We start from the raw sequence: 6000 nt of genomic DNA on the forward strand, positions 1-6000 counted from the left end.
CCCTTCTGGGTCAATGTAGATTCGAAAAGTACATTAAATTTCCCATAAAATGACATGTTCCAAAAATTTTTACAGTCGTCAACTTCTTTTAGTGTTTTTTTCGATGAAAAATACGTTTTTTTGGAATTCTGAGTACGCCATCAAATCGGGCGTCTAATTTTACATAAAAGTCCCTTTGACACCAAATTTCTATCTCATCACCGTTTCAGGCTGCAAATTATTGAAAAACACCTCTTTTTTCGCATGTTCAAAAATGGAATGGAATTTTGGGCGGATGAACTTTATATAGGGGGCGGATCGGGAGCGACCCGCTGGCGAACCAACCTATAGGGGCGGCCGAACCGTATATGAGAGGCGCATCAAGGGCGAGCCAAGGCGGATGGGGCTTTTTGGGCGGATGAATTTTATATGGGGGGCGTATCAAGGGCGACCCGCTGGCGGACCAACCTACAGGGGCGGCTGAACCGTATATGAGAGGCTTATCAAGGGCGAGCCAAGGCGGTTGGGGCTTTTTGGGCGGATGAATTTTATATGGGGGGCGTATCAAGGGCGACCCGCTGGCGGACCAACCTACAGGGGCGGCTGAACCGTATATGAGAGGCGTATCAAGGGCGAGCCAAGGCGGTTGGGGCTTTTTGGGCGGATGAATTTTATATGGGGGGCGTATCAAGGGCGACCCGCTGGCGAACCAACCTACAGGGGCGGCTGTACCGTATATGAAAGGCGCATCAAGGGCGAGCCAAGGCGGTTGGGGCTTTTTGGGCGGATGAACTTTATATAGGGGGCGGATCGGGGGCGACCCGCTGGCGGATCATCTTACAGGGGCGGACGAACCGTATATGAAAGGCGGGTCGAGGGCGAGCCACGGCGGTTGGGGCTTTTTAGGCGGATGAACTTTCTATGGGAGGCGTATCGAGGGCGACCCGCTGGCGGACCATCCTATAGGGGCGGTTGAACCATACAAAACGGCGTATGTGGGGCGGATGAACGGCGGGTGAAACATTTCAAGGCAAACCTGGGCGACCCCGGGGCGAGTCGCTGGCGGACCAACGTCACGATAAAAAAAACTGATCGTGCGCCAAATTGTTGCAAATTTTATCCGCCAGCGGGTCGCCCGTGGTCCGCCAAATCAATCGCTGGCGGATCGCCAGAGCGGTTTGGCGGTCCGCCAGCGGACCGCCGGCGGGCTGCCCAGTCAATGTGGGATCGTTGAAAATAAGAAAATCTTTCATTTTATCAACGTACTCTAATGAAGTCATTACATGACCCAACCAAAACAGTTCTACAGCTAGTTTGATTTTAATCACTAATTATTTTTATATTATTGTCGCATTTCTTTGCAAAACCACGTAGAACCACACGATGTTTTCCAACGACTCAAACAAAACCAAGCAATCAAAACAAAAAAGCTAACACACTGATTTGAAACAGCCCAAACATGCTTGACAGACATTTCGCGACAGAAAATCGTCGCTAGAGTTAAACTCGCTCAATTCGGTTTAGTGCCACGGCGCCAATGCTGCATTAAATACGTTAATAACCTGTTTGTTTTGCAAATATTTTTAGTTTTATTAAAACAAATAAAATAGAAAAATTAAAAAGTTGTGAACATTATGTCAGTTTGTAAAGCTCTTCTTATTACCTTTCCAAAACTCTAATAATATTATTGCGGGCGTTAATAATTAGAGTTCACGCGCGGTGATACGACCGCAAGATAATGGTCGCATGACAGCCGCATGACAACCGCAGAACAAATTTTTGGCTGTTGTCAAAGTTTGCCTTGAGTTTTCAGCTGACTTTTTGGAAAATATTCAAAACAAACCAAGTTGACAGCCAAACCAATGCAGAATTTCAGTTCAACTTGCTGATTTTTACACTGCGGTAGTTAGGCGGCAATAATCTCCTGTCACTCACAGCTTTGGAGATACGTGATTTTATCTCGCAATAAGCAATATTTAAAATTCATAGTAAAATCAATTTATTATGACCATTTGAAAATTACAGCTATTTTCTGAAAAAAAATAACCATATCACACACGCAGAAAAATTCTGCATTATCAAATCAACACGCAGAAAAATGAATTATCAATTCGATAAGTTTCTGCCATCATTTCGATAAATAAAATTATCGGTTGGCAACCAATAATTTATTTTATCAAATTCAATTAGTTTTCTTATCAATCTGATAAAAGATATTTATCAATTTGATAAACTATTTTATAATTTTGATAAACGTCACTGTCGAAACGTCAAAATCAAAATGTTTCAAATCGATAAAAGGCTTATCATTTTGATAAATTAATTTTATCAGAACCATAATTTTTTTTATTGAAATGAAAATTGAATTTATCGCCGATCTCCAGGTAGTTTTGCCGTATTTTTTTCATTTCAAATTATTTAAAATTCAAAATCACTTTAACACCTGCATTTATTCTCGTAATACTTAGTTTTTTTTAAATGACAATTAACAAATCCTCCCTGTTTGTCTGCAAGAAACTGATCAAGTTTGTAAAAAAATATGTAAATTTTATTGGGAACGTTCCCATTTTTGTGGGCAGCAACAAAACAATAACAAAGAACAAGATCAAAGCTGTCATTTTATTCAATAATTTGTTTTATCGAAATGATAATCTTTCTTATTATTTCAAAAAATTACTTTATCAAAATGATAAAGTTTACTTATCACTTCGATAAATCGTGCTTATTGATTCTGATAAATGATATTATTACTATTTTTTGACTTTGATATCGTGTATCTCGGAAACAGTAGCACCTAAAGCTTTGAAATTTTGAATTTTCCTTAATTGAAATGTTTACTATCAACTAACATCAACGAAAAAAATATTTTAAAATGTAGCATTTTCTATTTTTGGTCACCTGCTAGTCCATAGTGAGTTGGCGCCTTCCTCATTTTTGCTTATACTAAACAAGCCTTACCCGACAAACTTCGTTCTGCCTTTTTTCGTTTGTTGACGTTTTTAACATTTTTTGCTTATTCAGCCTCCTGTGATCAAAATTTGATTTTACGTAACTGTTAATTATTTAGCGTATAAACCTTCCTTGGACTTTTACGAACCCAACGCAACAAAGAGCACCTGGATCCGATGTTCCGTGTTGAATTGATTCGCGTTCGAACAAAACCTTCGAATTTTTTTATATACCGTATATATAAAACGGGGTGACTTTGATAGCCGGGGTGACTTTGATAGCCGGGGTGACTTTGATAGGTTTGAGATTTTTCCGCAAAATGAAGAGTACAAATAAATTACATACGGAATGGTTTGTAATCATACTGTCCGGGGTAGAGAAATGTTCAAAGTACCTAAAGAAGAACTTTTCATAAAATTTTGAAAAGTTTAAATAGTTAGTTAACTATAACTAAGAAAATGTTGATGAAAGGCTTTATTTAAAACTTCTCAAAGTGTCATGATTTTATCAATGAACATGAGTTTGAATCGGAAAACGGAATGCATTTTCGGATTCTTTGGACAATTTTCCACTTGGAGATGGTAAAAAAAGTTTGTAAATAATAAATTATATGTGTTTTTAAAACACATTTCAATAAAATCTCCAAATTTAAAGGCAATTTCAGTTGAACAAATTTCATGTAAAATGTGAAAACTTGTGATTCGTGCTTTGAATTTAGTATAAAATGCAATATAAATCGATAATTTTGTAAACAAAACTAATTTTCACGAATTTAAGGAAAAACCAACATTTTAACAATTTTACCTGAAATTTATATGTATTTTGTTAAAAAGAACATAAACTTAGTTTACTAAACATAAACATTGATTTTCTTTCTTTAAAACTGTATCAGCAACCTTAGTGATTGTACATTTGACGTAAAAATGAAGTTTGAACACCTCAAATCTGATTTAAACAAGAAAAACTACGACTATCAAAGTCACCCCGGAATTTAAACTAAGAATTTTTAACGTAACTATTTCTCCAATTACTATTGAAAAAACTTTTTTTCAAAAATAGTGCTTAGACTTTGTGTGGCATACCCCAGAACATGTTTTAAAAATAATCATCCTTAACAGTTGAAAGTATTCCAAAAACAAATTGAAATCCTACCAAAGTCACCCCGGTTTACGGTATATAGATTAATCTTAAGTCTATCAATGTTCTGTCTAATTTACTTCAATACGCATAACTTTCGATAAGGTTGCCAGATCTTCAATTTCTCAGGCCCATCGGAATAGTTTTTGGTTGGTCATCCAACGATGGGTCACATGAAAGCTCCGAACAACGTTTTCATCTAAATATTCAATTCAATTCATTTTATTTACCGAATAACAATTGTACAACTTGTGTGAATGGCTGGTTCATAGAGATTTGGTGTTCCTTGCAACTATTTCCTTTTCATTAACCGCTTGGTAACAGAAGGTTCTTCAAATGCAATTAAACAAAAACTAGGGAAAATTTGGCCAAAAAACCTAGTGAGATCGAAACTTGGGGTTTCTAAAAACTAATATCACAGACGAGTGGGGGGTTGAGTTCCGCTTCATTAAAGGGGAAGGATGGCTCCTATCAGTGGGTTGTCCGACATCTGGCAGCTGGTCCGGAACTTCTGGAACAAGCGATCGATAAACTGGTCGATTGTCTCCAGTTCGGCAAGCTGGTGGAGATCATCGGTGGGGTGCCACGGATCGAGGTTGTAGATCATCTTCAGCAATTTGTTCTGCATCCTTTGAAGCTTTTTGCGGTGGGTAGCTGCGCAGGTTTTCCACGTTGGAGATCCGTACGTCAGGACTGCACGGAAAACGCACTTGTACAGCAACAGCTTGTTGTGGAGTTGTAATCGGGAGCGTCGGTTCACCAGCGAGTAGAGAGCCTTCGTCAGGTTTTTGCACTTTTTGAGCGTCTGGTCGATGTGCTTGTCGTAGCGAAGCCCGGTGTCTAGGGCAAGGCCTAGATACTTGGCCTCTTTGGACCAGTCCACCTCCAAGCCGCAGACTTTGACCTTGGAACTCGGGAGGTACTTGGGCGCTCTTCGGCGCGTAAAGAAGATGGCTTGAGTCTTGGAAGGGTTGATTTTGATCCTCCACTTTTGTTGAAACTCCTCCAGACGGTTCTGAGCAGCTTGAAGTTTGATTGTGACAATTTTCGGATCGTTGTCTGTTGCAAAGAAGCCAGTATCGTCAGCAAAGAACGCATACGACACTCCGTCAATCATCAGTACATCAGCAGTGAAGATGTTGTATAGCGTTGGGCTTAGAACCGAACCTTGGGGCACGCCACACGGTATCTCGTGGATGGCCGACAGTGCACCGTTGACGTTCACTTGAAAACTTCTACCCTTCAGGAAGGAGTGCAACATTTTGACAAGGTACAGTGGGAAGTTGGCTACTACCAGCTTGTGGACAATAGCTTCCTGCCACACCGTGTCATAGGCTTTCTCTACGTCCAGCATCAGCATGCCCGTCGATTTCTTCGCGTCAAATCCTTTCTTGACTGCTTGCGCAATCCTCACGAGCTGGTGGTTCGCCGAATGCGCTCGCCTGAATCCGAATTGCTCGTCGGGGACGATGCGGTTGTTGTCCAAGTGTCGGTTCATTCGAGCGAGTACTATCCGTTCCAGGACCTTACTGAGCGTACTCAGCAGGCTTCATCTAAATATCTGAGATCCAGCCTCAACCAAGTGTATAAACAACACTTGTGTACTTATAACTTTTGATAGGGTTGTCAGATCTTCAATCTTTTAGGCTCGTTGGCTCGTTGATAACCATTCCAAATGTAAAGCATGACGGGTTTTCTTACAAAAACCACCCTTTTCACAATCTTCCGGGCTTTACTTAAAATTATTTTTTTAGCATAACTTGTAAAGTACTTAACTAAACATCACCATTTATAGATAGTGACTTATGGGACCCCAAGACGGATCGAATGAGCCCAAAACAGTGAAATCGGTTCAGTGCTGGATTCACGCACACTGGTCGGTAGTTGCGCAAATCCGGGCAAAACATTCGGACAAAACAAAGAAAAGACATAAAA

This window comes from Culex pipiens, chromosome 1 (genome assembly GCF_016801865.2).
Source record: "Culex pipiens pallens isolate TS chromosome 1, TS_CPP_V2, whole genome shotgun sequence".
NCBI classification, from domain to species: domain Eukaryota; kingdom Metazoa; phylum Arthropoda; class Insecta; order Diptera; family Culicidae; genus Culex; species Culex pipiens.